This window comes from Arachis stenosperma, chromosome 5, assembly GCF_014773155.1.
Source record: "Arachis stenosperma cultivar V10309 chromosome 5, arast.V10309.gnm1.PFL2, whole genome shotgun sequence".
Taxonomy (NCBI): domain Eukaryota; kingdom Viridiplantae; phylum Streptophyta; class Magnoliopsida; order Fabales; family Fabaceae; genus Arachis; species Arachis stenosperma.
The window spans coordinates 98,077,590-98,096,221 of NC_080381.1; the positions used below are offsets into that span (position 1 = coordinate 98,077,590).

Consider the following 18,632-nt stretch of genomic DNA (forward strand, 5'->3'; position numbering starts at 1 on the left):
GTATTGCTTGGGAGAGTACTAGAAGGAGTTTTAGTGACTCTTTTAGTCAGCTGGCCCACTTGCGCCTCCAAATTTCTAATGGATGACCTTGTTTCATTCATGAAACTTTGAGTGGCCCTAGATAGATCAGAGACTATATTTACTAAGCTTGAGCGGCTCTACTCAGAATTTTCTGTCTGTTGGGGCTTTTGTTGATCCTTCCATGAAAAATTTGGATGATTTCTCCATGAGGGATTATATGTGTCTCCATAGGCTTCACCCATGTAATTCACCTCTGCCATTGCATGGTTCTCACGATCATAAGCTTCTTCTTCAGAAGATGCTTCTTTAGTACTGTTGGATGCATTTTGGAATCCATTCATACTCTGAGAAATCATATTGACTTGCTGAGTCAACATTTTGTTCTAAGCCAATATGGCATTCAGAGCATCAATCTCAAGAACTCCCTTCCTCTGAGGCATCCCATTACTCACAGGATTTCTTTCAGAGGTGTACATTAACTGGTTATTTGGAACCATTTCAATGAGTTCCTGAGCTTCTGCAGGCATTTTTTTCAGGTGAATAGATCCACCTGTAGAATGGTCCAATGACATCTTAGAAAATTCAGACAAGCCATCATAGAATATATCTAGGATGGTCCATTCTGAAAGCATGTCAAAAGGACACTTTTTGGTCAGTTGCTTGTATCTCTCCCAAGCTTCATAGAGGGATTCACCTTCTTTTTGTCTGAAGATTTGAACATCCACTCTAAGCTTGCTCAGCTTTTGAGGAGGAAAGAACTTGGCTAAGAAAGTCGTGACCAGCTTATCCCAAGAGTTTAGGCTATCTTTAGGTTGAGAATCTAACCATATTCTAGCTCTATCTCTTATAGCAAAAAGGAAAAGCATAAGCCTGTAGACCTCGGGATCAACTCCATTGGTCTTAACATTATCACAAATCTGCAAGAATTCAGTTAAGAACTGAAAAGGATCTTCTAATGGAAGTCCATGAAACTTGCAATTCTGTTGCATCAGAGAAACTAACTGAGGCTTTAGCTCAAAGTTGTTTGCTCCAATGGCAGGGATTGAGATGCTTCTTCCATGTAAGTTGGAATTTGGTATAGTAAAGTCACCAAGCATCTTCCTTGCACCTCCACCATTGTTATTAGGTTCGGCCATCCCTACTTCTTTTTCGAAAATTTCACTAAATTCCTCTTTAGAGTGTTGTGTTTTAGCTGCTCTTAGCTTCCTCTTCAGAGTCCTCTCAGGTTCAGGATCTGCTTCAACAAGAATGTCCTTGTCCTTGCTCCTTCTCATATGAAAAAGAAGAGAACAGAAAAGAAGAGGAATCCTCTATGTCACAGTATAGAGATTCCTTTATGTAAGTAGAAGAATAAGAATGAAGGAAGAAGAAGAAAAATTCGAACACAGAGAAGGGAGGGGTTCGAGTTTTAAGAAGAGAAGTGTTAGTAAATAAATAAAATAAATAGAAAGAGAGAGAAGGAAATTCGAAAATTAGAGAGAGAAAAGTAGTTAGGTGGTTTTGATAAAGATAAGAATTTTAAAACAAACAAAAAGTCAATTAGTTAGTTGAAAAAGATTTGAAAATTAATTTTGAAAAGATAAGAAGTTAGAAAAGATTTTGAAATTGATTTTGAAAAAGATATGATGTGAAAAAGATATGTTTGAAAAGATATGATTGAAAAGATATGATTGAAATTTATTTTGAAAAAGATTTGAAAAAGAAATTTAGAAAGATTTGATTTTGAAAATTAAAATTTATTACTTGACTAACAAGAAACTAAAAGATATGATTCTAGAATTTAAAGATTGAACCTTTCTTAACAAGAAAGTAACAAACTTCAATTTTTTGAACCAATCACATTAATTGTTAGTAAAGTTTTTGAAAATTATGAAATAAAATTAAGAAAAAGATTTTGAAAAACAATTTTTGAAATTTTCAAAAATAATAAAAAAAATGAAAAAGATTTGATTTTTGAAAAAGATTTTGAAAAGATAGGATTTTAAAATTGAAATCTTGACTTGACTAACAAGAAACAACTTATTTTAAAATTTTTTGACTAAGTCAACCTAAAGATTTCGAAATTTATGAGTAAAATAAGGAAAAGATATTTTTTTGATTTTTTGAATTTTTAATAAGAAGAGAGAAAAACAACAAACTGAAGCAAAACACAAAATCATGAATCAAAACAACTAATGCGTGCAAGAACACTATGAATATCAAGAGGAACACCAAAAACACTTTCAAGATCATGATGAACATCAATAACTTATTTTTGAAAAATTTTCAAGAAAAGAAAACATGCAAGACACCAAACTTAGAGATTTTTCATGTTTAGACACTATGAATGCAAAAATGCATATGAAAAACAACAAAAGACACAAAACAAGAAAATATGAAGATCAAACAAGAAGACTTATCAAGAACAACTTGAAGATCATGAAGAATGCAATGCATGAGTTTTCGAAAAATGCACAAATTTTAAAAATCATGCAATTGACACCAAACTTAAAAATTGACACTAGACTCAAACAAGAAACACAAAAATTTTTTGATTTTATGATTTTATAATTTTTTTTGGATTTTTTGAAAATTATTTTTTTGGAAAAATGAAAAAGAGAAAAGAAAATTTTGAAAGATTTTTGAAAACTTTTTTAAAAGAAAAATACCTAATCTGAGCAACAAGATGAACCGTCAGTTGTCCAAACTCGAACAATCCCCGGCAATGGCGCCAAAAACTTGGTGCACGAAATTGTGATCACAATGGCGCCAACAACTTGGTACGCACAATTGTAATCTCACTCTTTGTCACAACTTCGAACAACTAACAGCAAGTGCACTGGGTCGTCCAAGTAAACCTTACGTGAGTAAGGGTCGATCCCACGGAGATTGTCGGCTTGAAGCAAGCTACGGTTATGGAGATTTAATAATTAAAAGATAAATAAAACATAAAGTAAAGACAGAGATACTTATGTAATTCATTGGTGGGAATTTCAGATAAGTGTATAGAGATGCCTCATTTCTTTTGAATCTCTGCTTTCCTACTGCCTCCATCCAATCCTTTAGACTCCTTTCTATGGCAAGCTGTTTGTAGGGGGATCACCGTTGTCAATGGCTACCGTCCATCCTCTCAGTGAAAATGGTCCAGCTACGGGTTACGTAGGGCTAATCATCTATTGGTTCTCGATCGTGTAGGAATAAGATTTATTATTCTTTTGCGTCTGTCACCACGATCTACAGTCGTGAGTTTGAAGCTCGTCACAGTCATCCCATCCCAGATCCTTGATGACTTACATCATCTACCCTTCTTTCTTGCATAAAGAAGACCATAAAAGAGCACAAATCTCATTTGATCAGTACAATTCATGCATTATTTAGTGAATATTATGGTACACTACTTTGAGATGAGTTGTGCTGAATTTCAGGTGAAAAAGGCATCAAAAATGGGAAGAAGACAAACAAGAAGCTGGGCGTGTGAAACTGGCGTGCCACTTGGAAGCAAACGCCACAAAAATGCACTGGCGTGGCATGCCAAGAGCTAAGCGTAGCGCGCCAGTACTAAATTCCAGAAGGGAGATCCAAGCATGCATGTGGGCGTCGCACGCCAAGGACTGGGCGTGGCACGCCAGTACAAAATTACAGAGAGCAAATTGGAGGATACAAAAGGGGCGTGGCACGCCTTACCCATCAACTACTATGGGCGTGCCACTTGAAGTCGAAGGCGTGGCATGCCAACTCACCATCTCAATAAGAACCTCCACTATGGCGTGCCACTTGGTGTCAAAGGCATGGCACGCCAGCTCCAAAAAGTCATTTTGGTGTGCCACTTGATGACCCAGGCGTGGCACGCCAAGCTTGAAGAGTGCACAAATACATGGTCATGCCACTTGAGCAGCATGGTGTGGCACGCTGGTACAATGATCCAGAGAAGGGGCTAAAGGCAATTGAAGACTGGGCATGCCACTTGAAGTCGAAGGCGTGGCACGCCAACCTCTCAACCTTACTTAGGCGTGCAACTTAAGCAACCAGGGATGGCACGCCAATGCGCAAAATAACATAAGCAAGGACTGGGTGTGCCACTTGGTGTCGAAGGCGTGGCACACCAATCTGAGCATGTCACATAGGCGTGCCACTTGAAGGCCGAGACGTGGCATGCCAACTACTGGAACAACACAGGATCATGAGCGTGGCATGCGAACCTTTAGGCGTGGCACGCTGGTATAAGTTTCTAGAAAGGATGGAAGAAGCAAATTACATGGGGCGTGCCACTTGGTATCGAAGGCATGGCACGTCATTCACTATTCCTCACTTAGGAGTGCCACTTGAGCAACCAGGCGTGGCACGCCAGCGTCATTCAGAGGGATCACCCACTCACAAAGGGGCGTGGCACACCAGACCCTGGGCGTGCCACGCTAGTGCAACTTTCTAGAGGAGCTTAGCCAAGCACACAACAAGGGCATGGCACGCCAAACCCTGGGTGTGCCACGCTAGTTCAAGTTTCCAGAGGCAAAGGAAAGTGGAAAAATCAAAGGGCGTGCCACTTGAGCTCGAAGGCGTGGCACGCCAAAACAAGAATCCCACTATGGGATGCCACTTGGATTCGAAGGCGTGGCACACCAAGGTTGATGAAGGGACGAGCGTGCCACTTGAAAGATTGAGCGTGGCACGCCAAGCTATTTTGAAGGGCACGTGACACGCCGGTGAAGCGCCAGCCACACGCCAGCTAAGGAGTCACGCTTATTGAGTGTTTTCTTTCCCTCTAAAATATAATTTTCCCTTTTTCACTTTTGTAATTCTTTTAATTTTACTATGAGTAGTATAAATACCCCCAAGGAGTACTGAAGAGGGGTTAAGAAGTTAGTTCCAGATCCATTTTTACATTCCACTTTTGAGTACTTTTCAAGCTATGAGTAGCTAACTTCCCTCTCATTGGGAGAGGGAGCTTTGTTGTACTTAATGGATTGATAATAGTGAAATTCTTCTTCTCTTCATCTTCTCTTGATTTGCTAGAAGGAATTTTGTTCTTAATTCTTAGTGTTCAATTATCTTGGGAAAGAGATTGAATGCAATTGGGTTTCATTGGAACCTTGGGAAAGGAAACATGAAACGATGCTTGAAATCCCTTCTCACACTTGAGTAGAATCTGGGTTTTGGTAATGGGATCCGTGACATATATTCCCCCCTCTACCTGGACCTATGAAGGTGTGTGGTATAATCAGGGACCAAGCATATCTCTCTTCATGAGCAATTAGACCAAGGAATTGGCTATTGATCAAGATCTGAGAGATTGAGTCACCAAGGGATTGGGGCTCAATCAATCAAGATTGCCAAGAGGTCAATGAGTTGCATGATTGCAGAAGACAAAAGCTAGATTTGATCCAAAGAGACAACATCTCCCAATCTCAATGAATTCCCTCATTCTTATCTATCCATTTCTTTATAGCTTAATTTTACATTCAGCAATTCCCCACTCCCATTTACATTCAGCAAAGTGGTTGGAATCATTCCCCAAGGATAGCCTAACTACATGGGAGGAGGTCGTGAACAGATTCCTTGTAAGATTTTACCCTTCACAAAGAATCAATAGGCTGGGAGCTGAGGTGCAAACTTTCAGATAACAAGATGGAGAAACACTCTATGAGGCCTGGGAGAGATTTAAAGATCTGACAATAAGATGCCCACCGGAAATGTTCAATGAGTGGGTACAACTACATATCTTTTATGAAGGACTATCCTATGAAGCAAAGAAGGCAGTGGATCATTCTTTAGGAGGCTCACTCAACAAAAAGAAAACCATTGATGCAAATGCATATTTGCATTATTAGTTAGTTAGTTTAGTTAGTTTTAGCTTAATTTCACTCATTTTCTCTAAATAAACAAGTCCTTTTATGAGTTTTGTTTCCATGCATGATGATATCAAGGAACATGTTAATTCTAGCCAAATTCATGCAAATGCTTTAAGGAATGCATATATGAATGAGTATGAATGAATCTCATGAAATTTATTGCATGAATTGGTAAGACTTTGAAGCTATTTCCCTTGTTGATGATAGGTGATGAAACAAGGAAGCATGGAAGCAAGAATGATGCAAGCTGGGCAAGAAGTTGGCGTTGCCAACTTGGATACAAAGGGCGTTGTTCTTGGCAACGCCAGGAAGAGGAGTTGGCGTTGCCAACTTGGGAATATGGTGCGTTGTTGAAGGCAACGCCAGGAGGCCCTGGAAGAAGCAAAGTTGGCGTTGCCAACTTGAAGCTGGCGTTGCCAACGCCACACACAAGCAAGGCAAGCTTGGCCCTGGAAGAAGCAAAGTTGGCGTTGCCAACTTGAAGCTGGCGTTGCCAATGCCACACACAAGCCAACTTGGCCCAGGAAAATAAGATGCACGTTGCCAACTCCAAGTTATGAAGGCGTGTTCCTTGGCAACGTAGCAAGCAAATTTTGGCACCAAAAGGGGAGCTCGAGCACGTTGTTGAAGCTAGGAAGCATTGGCGTGTTTGGCAACAACGCCAGGAATGGTTGCTTGGCTAGGCACCAAGTCTTGGTGCCAACCAAGTTGCCAACGCCCACAAGTGCACCAACCAACGTTGCCAACGCCCACAAGTGCACCAACCAACGTTGCCAACGCCCATAAGTGCACCAACCACGTTGCCAACGTCCATTGGCCTTGCCATGCACGTTGCCAACGCCAGGAAGCAAGCATGGAGCCTTGAGAAGGGCTCGAGCACGTTGCCAACGTGCTAAAGAGAAGGAGTGTTCATCAACAACGCCAGGAAATTGTGGTGCACGTTGCTAACTTGGAATGAATGGGCGTTATCCACAACAACTCCAACAAGGCAGCCTGACCATGTCCTCTTCAATGGAAGATATCTTGAGCTACAGAGATCCAAATTGAGTGCTTCCAGTTGCATTGGAAAGCTGACATTCAGAGCTTTCCAACCATATATAATAGTCTATGGTGGAGCACAAAATTGAAGCCAAACCAGAGTCATCTTTAGGCCCTAAAAACAAGAACATGAAGTGAAATTTAAGAAGGCTAGAGTTGAGCCTGGAGGGGGGACACGAGCACGTTGCCAACGTGCATATTAGGGTGCGTGTTTTGCAACAACGCCAGCCCCAAGTCCCTGCCTTGGGAGAGTAAAGCACGAGCACGTTGCCAACTTGGAGGTGAAGGTGCGTTTTTGGCAACAACTTGGCAGCTTGACCTTACCTTCTTTGAGGAACCATAACTTGAGCTAGGAAAGTCCAATTGAGGTGATTCCAGTGGCATTAGAAAATAGACATCAAGAGCTTTCCAATGATGTATGGTAGTCCATATTGAAGCAAAAGGTTGACACTCAAATTCTGGGCTACATTTAGCATGAAAATAGAGTCAAGAAGAGGAAAAGCAAGTTGTTGGCAACAACTTGGGCTAGCAACGCCCAAGTCTCATACTTCACTTCCAGGAAAATGTCATGCACGTTGCCAACGTGCATTAAGCCTGGAGTTATTGCCAATAACGCCCCTCAATGGGCCAGAATGGTTGCCAACTTGCTCTGCTTCCTCTATTCCTCACAAAGGCCAGCAACTTCTTCAATTGAACCAGAAATTCAACAAAGAGAAAGCCCACATAGCTAGCCCAATGGAAGATCTTTGAAGGAGTTTTAGGACTAATATAAATAGAGATTGAGTTTGTACTTTAAGGGGACTTTTTCAACATTTTTGACACTTAGAATTTTAGACTCTTAGCACTTTATTTTGAGAACTCTTTTAGCACTTCCGGGAGGATACCCGGAGAGCATTTTTGGTTCATCTTGGAACTTCTCTTCTTCATTTCTGAAGCTTTAACATTTCCTTATTCTTCTTCATCTTTCTTTTCAATTTAGTTTAATTTTGATTTATGGCAATTGTTGTTGAAATTGGAGCAATGACTCACTAAACCCCACCTTCATTAGGGGGAAGAGCTCTGCTTGTTGGAATGGATTGGTGAACTCATCTTCTCCTCCTCAATTCTAGTGGTTGATCTAAAGAGGGAACTCTTGTTCTTCAAAGATTCAACCACCATCGAGAGAGGGGTTAATCTATATGAATTATGTGGTGAATTTGAGGAAGGAGCCACATAATTCAGTTTAGAGTTCATCCTTTCATGATTCCTTTAATCAATACACCTTGGTTAGTATGTGAGATGTAACTCTCCTTGGTTGAGATTATGGGAATTGTGTGGCTGGATTAGATTTAAGCTTCATCTCTTCTCATGAACAATTAGATCACGAGAGTGGCAATTGGTTATGTTGAGAGAAATTGAATCACCAAGAGATTGGGATTCAATTACCCACTTGCCATGGATCTATACCCATGATTGAGAAGGATTTGACTAACATCAATCCATGAAAACTTGCATCTCGGATCCCTAATGATCCTCTCTACCATTAATTCTTATTTCTTTTGCTTCTAGTTATTTGATTACCCATAACCCAATTCCCTTTTACATTCTGTCAATTTATTATTCTTGTCATCTACATTTTGTTCCTTTAATTCTTGCTATTTACTCTTATGTTCTTTAAATTTCTGCACCCTTTAATTCCTTGCCATTTATCTTTGATGTCATTTAAGTTTCTTGCAATTTAAGTTTCAGTTATTTACTTTCATTTTATTTCTATCTTCTAGTTCTTTACATTCTTTGCCATTTAAATTCTTGCAATTATGTTCAAAAATCAAAATGCTCATGAAATCAAAACTATGTTCGCTTGACTAAATTTACCATTTAACTAAAGTTGCTTAATCTACCAATCTCCGTGGGATCGACCTCACTCTTAGTGAGTTTTATTACTTGATACGACCCGGTATACTTGCCGGTTATACGTGAAATCTCATTTTTACGTATCAAGTTTTTGGCGCCGTTGCCGGGGATTGGTTAGATTGACAATGATTAAGTGAATGGTAGTTTAGATTAAGCATTTTTTTTCTTTGTACAGTTCTTTTAATTTTTTGTTTTCTTTTTGGACATTAAGGTGTTTGTGTTATTGCTGATACGTAAAAATTTAGATTTCACGTATTTACCGGCAAGTATACCGGGTCGTATCAAGTAGTAAAACTCACAAAGAGTGAGGTCGATCCCACGGAGATTGGTAGATTGAGCAACTTTAGTTAAATGGAAAGTTTAGTCAAGAAGACACAATTTTGATTTTATGAGTAATGTGACTTTTGAACATAGTTGCAGGAATTTAAATGGCAATTAAGAGCAAGAATATAGAAATAAACTGAAAGTAAATAGCTGAAACTTAAATTGCAAGAAACTTAAATAACATGAAAGATAAATGACAAGAAATTAAAGGGTGCAGAAATTTAAAGAACATAAGAATAAATGACAAGAATTAAAGGAGCAAAATGTAAATGACAAGAAGAGTAAATTGACAGAATGTAGAAGGGAATTGGGTTGTGGGAAATTAAACAACTAGAAGTAAAAGAAATAAGGATTGATGATAGAGAGGATCATTAGGATCAGAGATGCTAGTTTTCATGAATTGATGTTAGTTAAATCTTCCTCAATCATGGGTATAGATCCATGGCAAGTGGGTGATTGAATCCCAATCTCTTGGTAATTCAATCTCTCTCAACATAACCAATTGCCACTCTCGTGATCTAATTGTTCATGAGAAGAGATGAAGCACAAATCTAATCCAGCCACACAATTCCTATAATCTCAACCAAGGAGAGTTACATCTCACATACTAACCAAGGTATATTGATTAAAGGAATCATGAGAGGATGAACTCTAAACTGAATTATGTGGCTCATTCCTCAAATTCACCACATAATTCATGTAGATTAACCCCTCTCTCGATGGTGGTTGAATCTATGAAGAGCAAGAGTTCCCTCTTTAGATCAACCACTAGAATTGAGGAGGAGAGGATGGGTTCACCAATTCATTCCAACAAACAGAGCTCCTCCCCCTAATGAAAGTGGGGTTTAGTGAGTCATTGCTCCAATTTCAACAACAATTGACATAAATCAAAATTAAACTAAATTGCAAAGAAGGATGAAGAAGAATAAGGAAATGCTTGAAGATTAAGAAAATGAAGAAGAGAAGTTCCAAGAAGAAAAAGTGCTTTCCGGGTATTCTCCCGGAAGTACTAGCAAAAGTTAAGTAAAAGTGCTAAAAAGTATGAAAAAGTTCTAAGTCTAAAAGTGTGTAAAAGTAAAAGTGTAAAAAGTGTAAAAGTCCCCTACAAGTACATCAATCTCTTCTATTTATACTACTCCTAAAACTCTTCAGAGATCTTCAATTTGGGTTAGCAATGTGGGCTTTCTCATTGTTGAATTCTTGGCTCAATTGGAGGTGTTGCTAGGCTTGGAAAGGAAGGGTTCATTCATCATGATTCTGGCCCATTGGCTTGGCGTTATTGGCACTAACTCCAGGCCAAATGCACGTTGGCAACGTGCAGGACAATTTCCTGGGCATGAAGTATGAGACTTGGGCGTTGCTAGCCCAAGTTGTTGCCAACAACTTGCTTTTCCTCTTCTTGGCCTTACTTTCATGCTAAATGTAGCCCAGAATTTGAGTATCAACCTTCAGCTTCAATATGGACTATTATACATCATTGGAAAGCTCTTGATGTCTATTTTCTAATGCCACTGGAATCACCTCAATTGGACTTTCCTAGCTCAAGTTATGGTTCCTCAAAGAAGGTAAGGTCAAGCTGCCAAGTTGTTGCCAAGTTGTTGTGAATAACGCACCCTCAACCCCAAGTTGGCAACGTGCCCGTGCATCACTCTCCCAAGGCAAGGACTTGGGGCTGGCGTTGTTGCAAAACACGCCCCCCTTGTGGCACGTTGGCAACGTGCTCGACCCACACCCCAAGGCCAATCTCTAGCTTTCTTGAATTTCACTTCATGTTCTTGTTTTTAGGGCCTAAAGATGACTCTGGTTTGGCTTCAATTTTGTGCTCCATCATAGACTATTATATATGGTTGGAAAGCTCTGAATGTTAGCTTTCCAACGCAACTGGAAGCACTCAATTTGGATCTCTGTAGCTCAAGATATCTTCCATTGAAGTGGACATGGTCAGGCTGCCAAAATCGCACACGTTTTTGGTAAACACGCCCTTGTTTCCAGCGTTGCCAACGTGCTCAGATTCTGAAGCTCTAAATGAAGCCAACTTCTGAAGCTTCAAATGAATGCCAATCCCATACTATGATATATGGTTGGAAAGCTCTGGATGTCTACTTTCAAATGCCGTTGGAATCACCTCATTTGGAGCTTTGTAGCTCAAGATATACTCCATTGAAGGAGGTAAGGTCAGGCTGTCCAGCTCACCAGCGTTTTTGGCAAACACTCCTTTGTATTTCAGCGTTGGCAACGTGGTTGGTGCCATGTCTTGGCGTTGGTAACTTGGTTGGTGCCATGTCTTGGCGTTGGTAACTTGGTTGGTGCCATGTCTTGGCGTTGCCTTGAATAACGCCCATAGTTCTTGGCGTTGGCAACGCCCTCGAGCTCCTCTTCAAGGCTTCATTTGTTGCTTGGTTGTGTGGCGTTGGCAACGCCCATCTTGAGTTGGCAACGCCAGCTCCTTTTCTTCCAGGGCCAAGCTTGATTGTGTGTGGCGTTGGCAACGTGCTCCTAGAGTTGGCAACGCCAACTTTGCTTCTCCAGGGCTGCCTGGCGTTGCCAACTTGCTGCTCAAGTTGGCAACTTGCAATGCTTCATTTCCTTGCTCTTGGGGCTTGAGTTTCCCTCTGATTTGAGCTTCCATTCCTCGCCACATTATGGACTATTATATCGTTGGAAAGCTCTTGATGTCAGCTTCTCAACGCAATTGGAATCATGCCAATTGGATCCTTGTGGTTCAAGATATTCATCCTTGAAGAGGGGGAGGTCAAGCTGCCAACTCTGCTGGACACACACTAGCAAGTTGCCAACTTGATTTCCAAGTTGCCAACTTGCTTGTTCTTCCTCCAATATTTTCTTGCTCCATTGTCTTCTTGCTTCATCACCTAACATAAACCAAAGAACTTTCCTCAAAGTTTTGCCATCTTATGCAATAATTTTCAAGGGAATCATTCACATCAACTTGTATATAAACTCCTTGATTTATTTGCATGAATTATGCCAAATTTCACTTAATTCTTGGTTCATGGATGCATGGAGGAAAACTCACAAAATTGCTCATTTATTTCAAAGAAAGTGAATGAACCTAAGCTAAAACTAACTAAACTAACTAGTTAAAATGGCAAATATGCGAATGCATCACAACACCAAACTTAAACCTTGCTTGTCCTCAAGCAAGAAAAGAATCATGCAATAGAGATTGACAATCCAAGGTTAGAAGAACAGCAAGTTAATGTTCATGGCAAGCTAGTTTTCTATGCATGCTACAATCACAAAAGAAATGTAAATGATTGATGTTTCTATCTAGCTCACTTTATGAAATCTTTTTCTTATAATTCTTCCTTGAAACAAGCTTTTGATTTTTCTTATTAGCTTCTCCTTTTGGGTGCTTTGCCCCATGAGTTAATAACAAAGCTACGATTCTAAATGCTTTGTTTTCAAGTATTACCACTTGATACATAAGCACCACAATCATTTAATTAGAGGACTTCATTAGGCTCATTTTTTCTTTTCTTTTCTTGACTCTCTAATCATTGATGCTCAGAACCTTGAGCTTTGAGGGAGTGCTTTTGCACTTGAGCCTAGCCTTGACTTCTAAGTGTTTTGTTTTCAAGCATTTTACTTGATACATAAACACCACAAGTACATAACAATGAAATTGTCATTGGTACTCAGAGCCTTCAGCTTTCTCATTCTTTCCCTTTTTCTTTTCTTGCCTTAATTGCATTTGCTTCTTCAAGGTTTTCATGATTTTCAAAAGATTTCACAAAAAGTCCTAGATGAAAACTTCAATTAAATAAAGTCTAATGTACTTGAGCAACAATCAATCATACTAGCTTTCCAATATTTGTATGCACATGCTAAGTTCTTCTTTCATGCCTTGTTTGTTTATGATCATGATGCTTTATTGCTTTTGAATTCACAAAACTCAAGTTGGTGGTCATAATGCCACAGCAGCATATTGCAATTTAGAAATCAAACTATGCCCATTCATATCTCACATGTATACAGAGAAGGTAATAAGACAATCATGCAATTTAAAGTGCTGGAAACAAATGAGAGAAAAAAAAAAAAACTTTACAACCTTGTAATTTATCTTCTCTATTGTTGTCCTTTTCCTCCTTTTCTTTCCCTTCCCACACCAAACTTAGAATGATTGCTTGTCCTCAAGCAACAATTAGAACCGTGGCTATGGGGCTAAGATAGATCATGAATGTCTTACACAATGAAACATTAGTAGCACATGTGTTTCAAGCAAACAAAATTAAAGATAACAATTAAGGCACAAGAGACAGAGACATTTTGATTGCAAACTTAAGAAGGTGAGCACAATACATTGCATAAAAGATAAGTGGCACACCAAACTTAGTGTGACACTTTCACTTGGAATTAATGCAAGTATCCAGTACAGATTAGAAACAAATTTTGTTGCATAGCAACACCAAACTTAGAATGCAATCATATGTCAATTTATTTGAATTAAAACTAAGCAAATGAAATTGTTGTATGTTAAATACAATCACCAAGCTAAGAATCTATCATGAATAAGGATCTCTTGGTAATGTATTAACAAAAACAGTTAATAAGCAAACTAAATGAAAGCATTTAAAGATAGAAAAATAACTAAAGCAAGTAAAATGCAAAATTGTCAAATCAAAAGAGAAAACTAAAACTGCAGAGGCATTATGATTATGCAGACAAGTAGTGTTGCTTGAATAAATTGCATAGAAAATAAATGGCACACCAAACTTAGAATCTTGGTGTGTCACTCTCATTTTTGATTTGATGCAATCATCCAAAAAGATTGAAAACAATTTGTTGCAAGGCAACACCAAACTTAGAATGTAACCATATGCCAATTTATTGAATTTAAATAAAACAAAGAACGAAAACAAAGCAGAGAAGAGAAATTATACCTATGGTTGACATATTGTTCACTTTCTTCCTCTTCTTCCAATTTGTTAACAGGAATGACTTTAAGGGGGAAGAAGATTCAGCTAGTGTCCCCTGTCTTGGCCTCTCCTCAGCAAACTTTCTTTTGTTAATGGCTTGATTGAGCTTGCTTGCTGGATCATGGGGAGGATTGCTTGTGGTTGACCCTTTTTTCTTCATGAATGTTGTCCTTGGTAGCTTGGTCACAATCCTCTTCTTGGTGCTTTTGTTAATTGCCTTCACTTCCTTGAATCCAAGTCTTGGTGGTTGTGTGATTGTTGGAGTCTTCTTTTCATCAAAAGCCTTTTGTATTGGTGGTTCCATGAGCCCTTCCTTCATGTGATTTTCTGCTTCACTTGAGTGTGAATTCTCTGGAATGACTTCCTCACGTTCATGCTCCTCCACTCCTTTCTTTGCACCCAACATTTGCTTTAATAGCTCTATCATGGAGGAGGTTTGTTGATCTTCCCAACATTTCTTCATCTCCTCTTCATACCTTTCAATCATGGTTTCAAGTGTTGAGGCGTTTTGGTCCAGGGAAGTTTGTGAAAGTTGTGAGTCTTCATGTTCTCTTGTCATCTCAAGTGCAATTTCAGGTTCAACCACCTCTACCTCATTTTTCATTGAAATTTCTCTTGTCACAGAGGCTTCCTCATCTTGCTTTTCCACTTCCTCACCCACAAATTTGTCTTCCTCCGTACTGTTTGATGGTTCTAAGTTCCTCTTTGTTTGCTCTAAGGACCCATTTATCTGCTCGAGGATGGTTTCTTCCCAAGATGGGGATTTTGTGTAAAATTCCACTAATTTTCTCTGTATTTCAATGCCTTCAAGGTATTCCTCATCTGTTAATTCAAGAGATGAAGGTTGAGAGTAATTTTGGTGACGTGAATGTGTTGTGGCGAAGTTGTGTTGAGGGGTGTGGAATAAGTTGTGTGATTGATGGGATGAATGGTATGGATTTTGGAGGAAACTTTGTGTTGAGGCATACTCAAGTGGTGAAGAATTTTGATATGAAAAATTTGGAGGTGAGGTTGGATAATTAAGAGGTGCTGGCTCATGATGGATGGGATAAGAAACATTGAATTCTCCTTGGTTTGGTCCTTCCCAATCACAATTTGGATAGTTGTCCCATTCATAGGAGTATGAATCATTCTGTGTTCTTGTGAAGCATCCCATTTGGTTTGATTGCTCAAACCCCATCATTCCTTGGTCTTGATTTTCCCAACCACAATTAGTATGGTAACTTGAATCATTTTGTGGTGGTGGAAAATACCCCATGTAACTTTCTTGATCATTATGTGACCTTGGGGCATATCCCATTTGGGTTGATTGCTCATGATCCATCATTTCTTGTTGATATTCCCATCCACCATAACGATAATGATATGAATCATTTTGTGGTGGTGGTTGGTATCCCATATGATTCTCTTGCTCATCTTGTGTCTCTGAAGCAAATCTCCATGGATTGGAGTGCTCAGAATTTGTATTTTCTTGGTGATATTCCCAACCACCATTAGAATAGTCAATTGGTGATGGTGGGTGATATCCCAGAAAATTTGTTTGATCACAAGATAAGTTGAACTCCATTTGAATTTTGTAACACACCACACCAAATAAAATTGAAATTCATGTCAGAGAGAAGAATTTCTTAGTGAGGCAATAACACAAACACTTAGTGTCAAAAAGAAAACAAAAAATTAAAAGAACTGTACAAAGAAAAAAATGCTTAATCTAAACTACCATTCACTTAATCATTGTCAATCTTTTCCAATCCCCGGCAAAGGCGCCAAAAACTTGATACGTAAAAATTTAGATTTCACGTATTTACCGGCAAGTATACCGGGTCGTATCAAGTAGTAAAACTCACAAAGAGTGAGGTCGATCCCACGGAGATTGGTAGATTGAGCAACTTTAGTTAAATGGAAAGTTTAGTCAAGCAGACACAATTTTGATTTTATGAGTAATGTGACTTTTGAACATAGTTGCAGGAATTTAAATGGCAATTAAGAGCAAGAATATAGAAATAAACTGAAAGTAAATAGCTGAAACTTAAATTGCAAGAAACTTAAATAACATGAAAGATAAATGACAAGAAATTAAAGGGTGCAGAAATTTAAAGAACATAAGAATAAATGACAAGAATTAAAGGAGCAAAATGTAAATGACAAGAAGAGTAAATTGACAGAATGTAGAAGGGAATTGGGTTGTGGGAAATTAAACAACTAGAAGTAAAAGAAATAAGGATTGATGATAGAGAGGATCATTAGGGATCAGAGATGCTAGTTTTCATGAATTGATGTTAGTCAAATCTTCCTCAATCATGGGTATAGATCCATGGCAAGTGGGTGATTGAATCCCAATCTCTTGGTAATTCAATCTCTCTCAACATAACCAATTGCCACTCTCGTGATCTAATTGTTCATGAGAAGAGATGAAGCACAAATCTAATCCAGCCACACAATTCCTATAATCTCAACCAAGGAGAGTTACATCTCACATACTAACCAAGGTATATTGATTAAAGGAATCATGAGAGGATGAACTCTAAACTGAATTATGTGGCTCATTCCTCAAATTCACCACATAATTCATGTAGATTAACCCCTCTCTCGATGGTGGTTGAATCTATGAAGAGCAAGAGTTCCCTCTTTAGATCAACCACTAGAATTGAGGAGGAGAGGATGGGTTCACCAATTCATTCCAACAAACAGAGCTCCTCCCCCTAATGAAAGTGGGGTTTAGTGAGTCATTGCTCCAATTTCAACAACAATTGACATAAATCAAAATTAAACTAAATTGCAAAGAAGGATGAAGAAGAATAAGGAAATGCTTGAAGATTAAGAAAATGAAGAAGAGAAGTTCCAAGAAGAAAAAGTGCTTTTCGGGTATTCTCCCGGAAGTACTAGCAAAAGTTAAGTAAAAGTGCTAAAAAGTATGAAAAAGTTCTAAGTCTAAAAGTGTGTAAAAGTAAAAGTGTAAAAAGTGTAAAAGTTCCCTACAAGTACATCAATCTCTTCTATTTATACTACTCCTAAAACTCTTCAGAGATCTTCAATTTGGGTTAGCAATGTGGGCTTTCTCATTGTTGAATTCTTGGCTCAATTGGAGGTGTTGCTAGGCTTGGAAAGGAAGGGTTCATTCATCATGATTCTGGCCCATTGGCTTGGCGTTATTGGCACTAACTCCAGGCCAAATGCACGTTGGCAACGTGCAGGACAATTTCCTGGGCATGAAGTATGAGACTTGGGCGTTGCTAGCCCAAGTTGTTGCCAACAACTTGCTTTTCCTCTTCTTGGCCTTACTTTCATGCTAAATGTAGCCCAGAATTTGAGTGTCAACCTTCAGCTTCAATATGGACTATTATACATCATTGGAAAGCTCTTGATGTCTATTTTCTAATGCCACTGGAATCACCTCAATTGGACTTTCCTAGCTCAAGTTATGGTTCCTCAAAGAAGGTAAGGTCAAGCTGCCAAGTTGTTGCCAAGTTGTTGTGAATAACGCACCCTCAACCCCAAGTTGGCAACGTGCCCGTGCATCACTCTCCCAAGGCAAGGACTTGGGGCTGGCGTTGTTGCAAAACACGCCCCCCTTGTGGCACGTTGGCAACGTGCTCGACCCACACCCCAAGGCCAATCTCTAGCTTTCTTGAATTTCACTTCATGTTCTTGTTTTTAGGGCCTAAAGATGACTCTGGTTTGGCTTCAATTTTGTGCTCCATCATAGACTATTATATATGGTTGGAAAGCTCTGAATGTTAGCTTTCCAACGCAACTGGAAGCACTCAATTTGGATCTCTGTAGCTCAAGATATCTTCCATTGAAGTGGACATGGTCAGGCTGCCAAAATCGCACACGTTTTTGGTAAACACGCCCTTGTTTCCAGCGTTGCCAACGTGCTCAGATTCTGAAGCTCTAAATGAAGCCAACTTCTGAAGCTTCAAATGAATGCCAATCCCATACTATGATATATGGTTGGAAAGCTCTGGATGTCTACTTTCAAATGCCGTTGGAATCACCTCATTTGGAGCTTTGTAGCTCAAGATATACTCCATTGAAGGAGGTAAGGTCAGGCTGTCCAGCTCACCAGCGTTTTGGCAAACACTCCTTTGTATTTCAGCGTTGGCAACGTGGTTGGTGCCATGTCTTGGCGTTGGTAACTTGGTTGGTGCCTTGTCTTGGCGTTGGTAACTTGGTTGGTGCCATGTCTTGGCGTTGCCTTGAATAACGCCCATAGTTCTTGGCGTTGGCAACGCCCTCGAGCTCCTCTTCAAGGCTTCATTTGTTGCTTGGTTGTGTGGCGTTGGCAACGCCCATCTTGAGTTGGCAACGCCAGCTCCTTTTCTTCCAGGGCCAAGCTTGATTGTGTGTGGCGTTGGCAACGTGCTCCTAGAGTTGGCAACGCCAACTTTGCTTCTCCAGGGCTGCCTGGCGTTGCCAACTTGCTGCTCAAGTTGGCAACTTGCAATGCTTCATTTCCTTGCTCTTGGGGCTTGAGTTTCCCTCTGATTTGAGCTTCCATTCCTCGCCACATTATGGACTATTATATATCGTTGGAAAGCTCTTGATGTCAGCTTCTCAACGCAATTGGAATCATGCCAATTGGATCCTTGTG

The 18,632-nt window shown here is 39.5% G+C and overlaps 1 non-coding gene across 1 annotated transcript; it reads left to right on the top strand.

Annotated features, from left to right (window-relative positions):
• Positions 1–647: 647 nt before the first annotated feature.
• LOC130984763 (small nucleolar RNA R71) lies at positions 648–755 on the top strand. The gene has a single exon (XR_009088674.1). It is a non-coding gene; the product is annotated as a small nucleolar RNA R71 (small nucleolar RNA).
• The last annotated feature ends 17,877 nt before the right edge of the window (positions 756–18,632 follow it).